The following is a 9,122-nucleotide window of genomic DNA, read 5'->3' as shown; positions in this document are numbered from 1 at the left end:
ATGCCTGGAACTGTGGATAGTACTGAATCCTATATGTACTGTTTTTCCTATACATACATACCTATAATAAAGTTTAATTTATAAATTAAGCACAGTAAAAGATTAACAACAATAACTAATAATAAAATAGAACAATTGTAACAATATACCGTAATAAAAGTTTCGTGAATGTGATCTCTCTAAAAACGTCTTATTGTACTGTACTCACATTTCTTCTTGTGATGATGTGAGATGATAGTGCCTACATGATGAGATGAAGTGAGGTGAATGATGCAGGCATTGTGACCAACTGTTAGGCTACTACTGATCATCTGATGATATGTCAGAAGGAGGATCATCAAGCCATGACAATGTCAATGGTCGGGAACAGATGATTTTGAAGGTTGGGGATCCAACAAAGGGTGATTCATGTCCTGGGCGAGATGGGGGGGGATGACACGAGATTTCATTGCTCTACTCAGAATGGCGTGCAATTTTAAACTTAACGTATTGTTTATTTCTGGAATTTTCCATTTATTATTTTCAGACTTCAGTTGACTGAAACTCCAGAAAACAAAACCTCAGTTAAGGTGGGACTACTGTATTAAAATCAAACTCCAAAATGTTTGTTGGAGTGGACCAAGAAATTGGACTTTATAAAATGAAGTTCAACAGAGATAAATCTGTGTGCATTTTAGACTGGAAAAACAATCACGCCTGAAAAGATGTCGCAGAAGCATGACATAGGATAAGGTCTTATGGTTTCTAATTGACAATAAACTGAGTTTGAGCAAAGAAAGTAACATTATCTCTTAAAAAAAGTGAGACTAGGTGTGTGATATTGTGATTTATAATAAGAAATGTATATTGGGTCTTCGTCCCCGTTGTTGGCACAGAGCTCCTGAAACCCTTGTAATTTCTTGAGTGAGGAGAGCACTAGGAGCATCTTTTGTTCTGATGAGGTGAGGCTGGGTGGGCTCCTGGATGCCTCCTAGATGGGGGCTGCTCACTGGAAAGACCAATCTATGATTAGAAGCTTGGAATTTTTAGTCCTACTCTCCATTCTCCAGAGAGACAAGAGGGGCTAGAAAAAATGGAGTTAATGACTGATCATGCCTAAGTGATGAAGCCTCCATAAATTCCCAAAAGTACAGGGTTCAGGGAACTTCCAGGTTGGTGAATACATCCACACCAGGAGGGTAACACATCCAATTCCTCAGGGACAAAAGCTCCTTCACTCAGGATCTTCCCAGACCTAGCCCTTTGTATCTCTTCATCTGGCTGTCCATCTATATCCTTTATCACATCCTTTAATAAACTGATAAATTGAACTAAGTGTTTCCCTGAGTTCTGTGAGCTGTTCTAGCAAATAATGGAGTCCAAGGGGGAGCAGCAGTAGCCAAGTTAGACAGAAGTTGTGGGTAACCTGGGGACCTACTGCTCATGATTGACATCTGAAGTGTGGGGCAGTCTCATGAGACTGAGCCCTTAACCTGTGGAATCTGATGCTATCTCCAGCTAGACAGTCAGAACTGAGTTAAATTGTAAGGACACTCAGCTGGTGTCACAGAATTGCTTGGCGTGGGGAAAAAAACCCCACACATCTGGTATCAGAAGTGTTGTGAATGTGGGAATAGAGTGAGAGTAAACGAAATACAGGAGGAGGTCTGAGGTTTTTAATTCAAGGTGATGTTCACGGAAGCACACAATCTAGAATAAAGAAATTTATAAGCCTACACTTCCATGTTCAGACAATTCCTAGGGCGTTGCATTTTTATTTTGGACTTTGAATTTTTTTAAATAGATTTCAGCTAAAAAGGAACACACTTAGGAAGGTAAAACAATACAGATAAGCCTTAAGCCCAAACTGACTGAGGAAACGTTGAAGAGCATAGGACATTTTAACCCAAAGGGAATATGACTACCATCTTCACATATTCCAATGGACGTGACACAGACATTAAAGTTGTTCCCTATGGCTTCAAGGAGCAGAACTATGAGAACTATTGAAAGGGAGATAAAACAGAGAGATTTTAGTTAATCTAAAGGCGAATTTCTAATAATCAGAAGTATGCAAAGACTGAATGGGTGGCCCCAGTGTAGGTTTTCAATCATTAACCAGCTGCCCAAGTGAGAATGTTGTAAAATCCATGCATTCAATGACATCTGGGCTGTGTAAACACATACAACAACAAAGCAACGACAAAACAAAATCTACCCATGCTGGAAGTTTACTATGTTAAGATAGATAAATGAATGCCAGGAAACTAAAGCTCAATTTCCTCCCTTTCCAATTTGCTGAAATCATTTATTCTCTCTCCACCTCTATTTTCTTGCCTGTGAAATGAAGGTAATTCTTTTTGCCATCTCAGGCCAGATGGGAAAATCTGTAATGAGTTTGGAGCCTAGAGTATTCTTCACTATAAATTCTACATGTGTTTCCGTTACTGTTTTTTTCCGAAGGAAATTCCAAGTTTTCTGCTTAAATAAGAACTGGGTTCAAATTTTGGGAGAGTGTTCTCAAATTATTTCTTTTTCTCTTTTGAAAATAAAAGTGGGATGTGATTTGGGCTTATCAGTTTCCTTGATGGTGCAAATAGCAGTACAGCTGCTGGACGTTCCCAAGGCGTAACATGAATTGTGTTCCGCTAACCCAGGAACTCCCAGGTTTTACTTAAACATATTGGCCTGATCCCAGCTCATCCATCATGCCAGCCTCTAAACAAACAAAGGCCAACCTGCCAAGGCAGAGCTGAATAGGAGGGAACGGCTAGGGGATTAAGACCAATTCCAAATTGTACTTTCAATGCATTTCAAATATTAACTCAGTTTTTAACAATATTTTTTCTTGGATCTAATATTTCTTTTTCCAGGCCCTCTCATTTCTCATCCATTTGCCCAAAAGAAGAGCAAATCAATTATTGAGGGGGATAAAAAAGCTGTTGAAGGGAATGCATGATCGCACTGGGAATTCTTCCACGACTCAAACACAGGAAGGAAGAAGACTCAATGGAAAATATCAAGGCAAATGTGACCTCCATAAAATGCTGAGATTTTCCATTTAAAAATACTGACTTCCAAATTAAACACCCCTCAGTGTCACCATAATAGTTATAAATATCAGAAAGCTTTTTTTTTTTCAAAGATTTTATTTTTTTCTTTTTCTCCTAAAGCTCCCTGGTACATAGTTGTGTATTTTTAGTTGTGGGTCCTTCTAGTTGTGGCATGTGGGATGCCACCTCAGCATGGCTTGATGACCGGTGCCATGTTCCCGCCCAGGATCTGAACTGCAAAACCCTGGGCCGCCGAAGTGGAGAGCATGAACTCCACCACTTGGCCACAGGGTTGGCCCCAGAAAGCTTTTATTTTTGCCACCTTGATGAGTTGGGTTTTTTTCCATTTTCTTTTTAGTTTTTCTTTAAGTAAAAATTAAAAAAAAAAAAATTCTGCCAACATGGAAAAAAAAACTGCCAAGAGTCTAAGGCTATTTGTTTGGTTAGGTCCACTGATTGAAAATGTTCAATTTTTAGTAAATGGTGATGGAGGATAAGCTTTATTAATTACACAGTCTTACAAGGGCTCTGAAAAGGAGAAAAGTCAGAATGCATAATCACATGGGGAGGTTGTCAAATACAACGAAAATAAATACTATACTTTTTCAAAGATACAAAAATTATGCAACTGAGTGAAATTTCTGCAATAATTCCTAACATTCATCCAAGAGAGATAGCTCATAGCAGACATTTGTTGTTTGACTGTGAATTTATAATTTTAGTTGAATGATACCATTGATTGGGGGTATAAGTATCAGCTATTTTCCCAGCATTGGATTTTGTTATAGTTTCTCCTATACTCTTCATACTTATCTTAATGTGGATAACAGGCAAAACTGATATTCTCACTATCTAATCTCTGATAAAACAGAGGAAAGGATCTCCTAGTTTTGATGGTTTATCCACGGCATAGTCCATGCATCAGGCTAAAGGAACTGAGGCTTCAACAAGAGTCAAGAATCTTGTAAGATAATGACTCTTATGCATGAGAGGAGAGACAAGAAGTTGTTTAGGTTCGCCTTTATGATAAAGAATATTATTTTTGGTTCTTCAAATTTTACAAAAAGAGAACATCAAGTCATGACATCCCAGAACCGTCTGCACACTAGAATGCAGATAGATATAAAAAGTCCAATCGTCAAAAATTTTGAGATATTCTGTTATGTAAATCAAACATTCGCTTTTTAAAATTAATTTTATTTTGCTTTATTACAGTTAGCTTCAGTTGTGGACTAGAGGGAAAATGTATAAAACCCCAACTGTTTTATTCCATTTGGGCTGTTGTGACAAAATACCATAGACTGGGTAACTTACAAACAACAGAAATGTATTTCTATAATACCATAGACTGGGTAACTTACAAACAACAGAAATGTATTTCTATAATACCATAGACTGGGTAACTTACAAACAACAGAAATGTATTTCTCACAGTTCTGGAGGCTGGGAAGTGCAGGATCAAGGCAGTGGCGGATTCTGATAAGGCAGTGTCTGACGAGGGCCTGCTTCCTGGTTTATTGATGGCTGTCTTCCTGCTGTGTCTTCACGGGGCAGAAGGGGCAAGGGAAGTTCTGAGGTCTTTTTTAAGGGCACTAATCCTTTTACAAGGGCAGAGTCCTCATGACCTATCACTTTCTAAAGGACTCACCCTTAAATATCATCATACTAGGGATTAGGTTTCACCATATGATTTTGGAGAGGGGGGAACCAAACATTCAGTCTATAGCAGCAGCTATCTGATCGATGTATTTAATCAGCGTAGATCACTATAATAGGATGTGATCCAAGGTTGGCCAGCTTTTTCTGCAAAGGGTCAGAGAGTAAATATTTTAGTCTTTTGGGCCACACAATCTCTGGGGCTCTGGCAACCGCTCAACTCTGCCACTAAAAGCAGCCATAGGCAATACGTAAAGGGAAATGGTTCTTTTCTAACAAAACTGAATTTGCAAAAACAGGTGGTGGTTCAAATTTAGCCTACTGGCTGTACTTTGCGGATCCCTAATGTAGATAATCAAGGTAGCTGAATCAAATATTTAGAACTAAACGGAACCTAAGTGAGTCATACGGTTCAGGCAGTTATAGAGGTATATAATCTCTGGTTTTGTATATAATACAACAGAGTTCCAAAGTGATTAAAGGATTTTCCCACAGCCATACAGAATAAACAACTTTCCTATTTGTTTAAACAGTGACAAACTTTTCTAAGTGCACCAAATTGAATGCCCTGATCACCAATAAATCCCCACAAAATAATCTAAAAATAGAGCAAGACAAGGTGGATTTAGTCTGAATAACAGGTTTGCATTGGTCCAACTAAGGCCAAAGATTGCCAATAACCAGTTGCAAATTTTGAATTGACCCATCACAGTTAAATTCCCTGTGAGCTATTCAAATACATTTTACATTATGGAAATTAAATTTAGAGATTTAGCTCTATTGACATGGTTTGCAATTTTTGGTAGAAAAAAAGAGAGAAAAATTATAAAATCAATCACAAAGCATTTGTTGAATAATGAAGCTGTAGCTAGTACAGTAAGTGCTAAGAGTTGAGAGTTACGGAAGCTGTGATCCTTGAAAAAGTTTACATGCTACTTGGGATGGATAGTAGTTCATTTCAACACACATTTACTAAGCAGTTATTATATACCATACATAAGGTATGTCCACCTTTGAGAAGAGCGCAGACCAGCGGGACTGTGAAGCAGGGTATGTCAATATCGGCACCTCCCTTACCTCCATGTTCTCTTTCTAGTTTGTAACAAAACATGCTCATTGTCATGATGATGTTTTGCTCATGCTTTTCTCTTTTTCTGTGGAGCAGTTTCTCCCACTCATGCTCCCTTATACATAAGTGCACAGAGAAGGAGCACTTGAAATTTTTAGATAAGATTCTTAAAGAACTTGAAGATGGGCTGAGATTATTCAGGCCAAGATGGGAGGCACTGCACTACCCAAAAAGGAAAGAGCATGAGTGAAGAAACAGTGTCATGGAACATCCTTTATGCCCTACAAACCACAAGCAGAATAGGCAAGGAAGGGAACCACAAAGGATGGGGCTGGAGAGTTGGGGGCCAGGTCATGGAGGGCCTTGAATGTTCATGCATAATTATCAAGTGACCATTTATAAACAGTCTTAAGTTTTTAAAATCTGTGCCCATTTGATATACAACTTATATCCACCAGTCATCAACACCAACACCATTATATACCTACCTGAAGATTCTGATGTGTCCTCTCTGCCTGGAGCCTGCAGCAGAGAAGTTTGACAGAAAGAAATAAGAAGAAAAAAGCTGAAGATTTTTAAGCAAGTTGTTAGTGATTTGGTGTTTGATATAAAGCCCTAGTCCGCTTACTCCCTGAACATCTTTAATAAAATTTATATTACTGCTAATGCTTCCTGAAGTTAGATTTGTTTTCTGAAGACTTCAAGAATTAAGAGCTGATGCCAGCCCAAGAGCAGAGGTTCTCCATGGAGGCCCAGCCATATACTTGTTATATTAAGTATCCCCTATTTGTCAGGAACTGTGCTCGGTTCTTTGGATAGAGAGATGAATTCCACCTAGAGAGACAAACAGGGACAAATAATAATCACAGAACTATGATACATCTTAAAAAACTTTTTAAGAAAGAGACATATCCCAGTGATATGGAAGCACTGAGAAGGGAATGATTAATTTTACCCAGGGAGGTCCCAAGAAGACTTTCAAGATGAGATGATATTCGAGCCAACCTTTGAAACGTGTTTGAGAGTTCACCAAAAAGAGAGGGGAGTTAGGAAAGTCATTCAAGAGAAAGAAAAAAAAATGCTTAGAGAAAACACTGTGTTTTAGAAGACCTTATGTAGATTTGTGTGGTTGACGCACAGCTGTGTGAGGTTGATGAAGCAGGAGACAAATAATGAAGTCATAGAGAGTAGTATGTGAGCAAAAATTGTTGGACTGAAGTCCTGGAAGAAGAAATAGGATCAATGGGATCCATAAATGACTTGAGCTAAGCCCCAAAGAATGGGTAACATTGATTACCATAAACAGATCAAAGCGAGCCCCAGTCCTGCCTCTGCAACTTGATTGACTGATTGACTAATTGCCGCAAATACCACTAGGAAGCTATCTTGGGTCTTCAGATGCCCCTCCAACTACCTAACCACAAGATTCGCGGAAGAAAATATATTCTAAACAGTCATCAGTATGAAAGAATGCTGGCAGATGCTTCAAAGATTTAGAAGGCTCTTATGAGATATATGTATATATACCAGTTTTTAGAAACCTGCTTTCTAGAATATTGGAAGTCACATGTTCCACCCACCTCCTAGTCTTTATTTTAAGGTATAATGATGCCTAAATCATGCAGCCCACTAAATATGTACTCTGCCTTTCATAGCCAATAAAAAATTCATTTAAAAAGTATTCATTGAGTACCTACCGTGTAACAGGCAACTATGAGGTAGTACTCTGTTTACTGGTACATGAAGATTCCATAAAATAATGATAAAAAGCAGATTATAACACAGCATGTAAAATATGATTATATTTATTAAATTATTCATATATGTATATGTGTTTACACACAACCATGTTAAGCCAAACTTTGGCTCCATTCAGGAGATCTTTCCTTGTGTCTACCCTGTTTTTCATGCTATGTAGCTCAAAATCATTTCTTAAAATCAACAGGAAAATAAAAACTGATTAAACATTAATTATCTTCCTTTATATGCTCTCCAAGTACCAGAAATAAAATAGTGCATTAAATCTCAAAACCTTGGCAACTTAGGAAACAGCAAATTTTTAACATGCAACATCCCTGCTCAAAGCACATAGGACACGTTTTCTTAAAAGAATAGCTATGCCAATAACCTCCTCCATGTAGTAAAATTGGCCCACTTTCTTTAAGAGTTAGGGCCAGACTTCCATATTGATATGGTAGAAGTTTGTCCTCAAGATGAAATAAATTTCTGTCCTGCTGGCTCTGTTATCCCAGCTTTAAATCCCATTTCAGTTTATCCATTTTAATCGAACATTTATGTTGTTTATCTTTGCCAAGAAGGTTTGTAATCCCCCCTCATTAAGATTTTTAATAGATATTGCAAGTCTTAGAGCAAGAGCCACTAAGAAGCAATTTAAAGTAACAACCATGTCAACCTTATAGGCTGTGTTGGACTGGAGGAAAGAGATAAGAACATGATATTAATAAACAAGAAAACTTCTACTCTTAACTGCTTTGCCATGATTTTCATCCAAGTATTTAACATCCTTTTGTATATTAAAACTGTAGAAAAGATTTTCAATTAATACAAACAGGTTATATGATATTGAGAAATGTTAAAGAAAATTTCAAATATATTTTAAATTTCTATATTTTTATGCACATTGTTCAGATTAATACAATATCAAAATCATTTCCCAATAACATCAGCATCAAGCTCGTCACTTTTGTCTACAACAGCCTGAGGAAACTGGAATTGGAGGAGCTGAAGCAGTAAATATGATGGAGAAGTGCAATCTACAGGAAAAATCACTAGGTACGTCACGCGTGGGTAAACTCCTTCTAAAGAGAAAAAGTTGGAAATTTCTTGGAGGATTTTGGAAAACTCTGAAGAATCTTTTAAATCAGTAGCAAGTCATTTAGTTCACTGAAGTGCCCTATTAGTAAATTCCACGTTAGTATGTTAACTAATCTGTAATTGACCTGCAAGGGTTAACGCTACCTGAAATAGAATTGATAGTTTGAGGATATATGGCTAAAATTAATAATAACATGCTCAAGTTTACTCTTTAAACTTATATTGTTTTACCCTCTCCTTATATATATATGTAGAGAGAGATTTCAACTCCTATTTGCCGCTATTTTAACCAAGTTATACCTATCTAACTATGGATTGATTGATTGATTGATCGATAGATACATACACAGAGCAAGCTTTTCTTTTGTCTGACCCTGGAGACTTGAGGCCATTAACTCAGCCCAGCTTTGTAGGTAAGAATGTTGTGGGAGATTAATTACACACTATTACATAAGACCTACTATAAATATTCCTCTTGTCAGTTTTCCTCTTCCTCCTACCACCAGGCTCTACCTACAGACTCGCCATTT

This window comes from Equus przewalskii, chromosome 1 (assembly GCF_037783145.1).
Source record: "Equus przewalskii isolate Varuska chromosome 1, EquPr2, whole genome shotgun sequence".
NCBI lineage: Eukaryota > Metazoa > Chordata > Mammalia > Perissodactyla > Equidae > Equus > Equus przewalskii.
Note: the sequence above shows the minus strand (reverse complement) of the source record.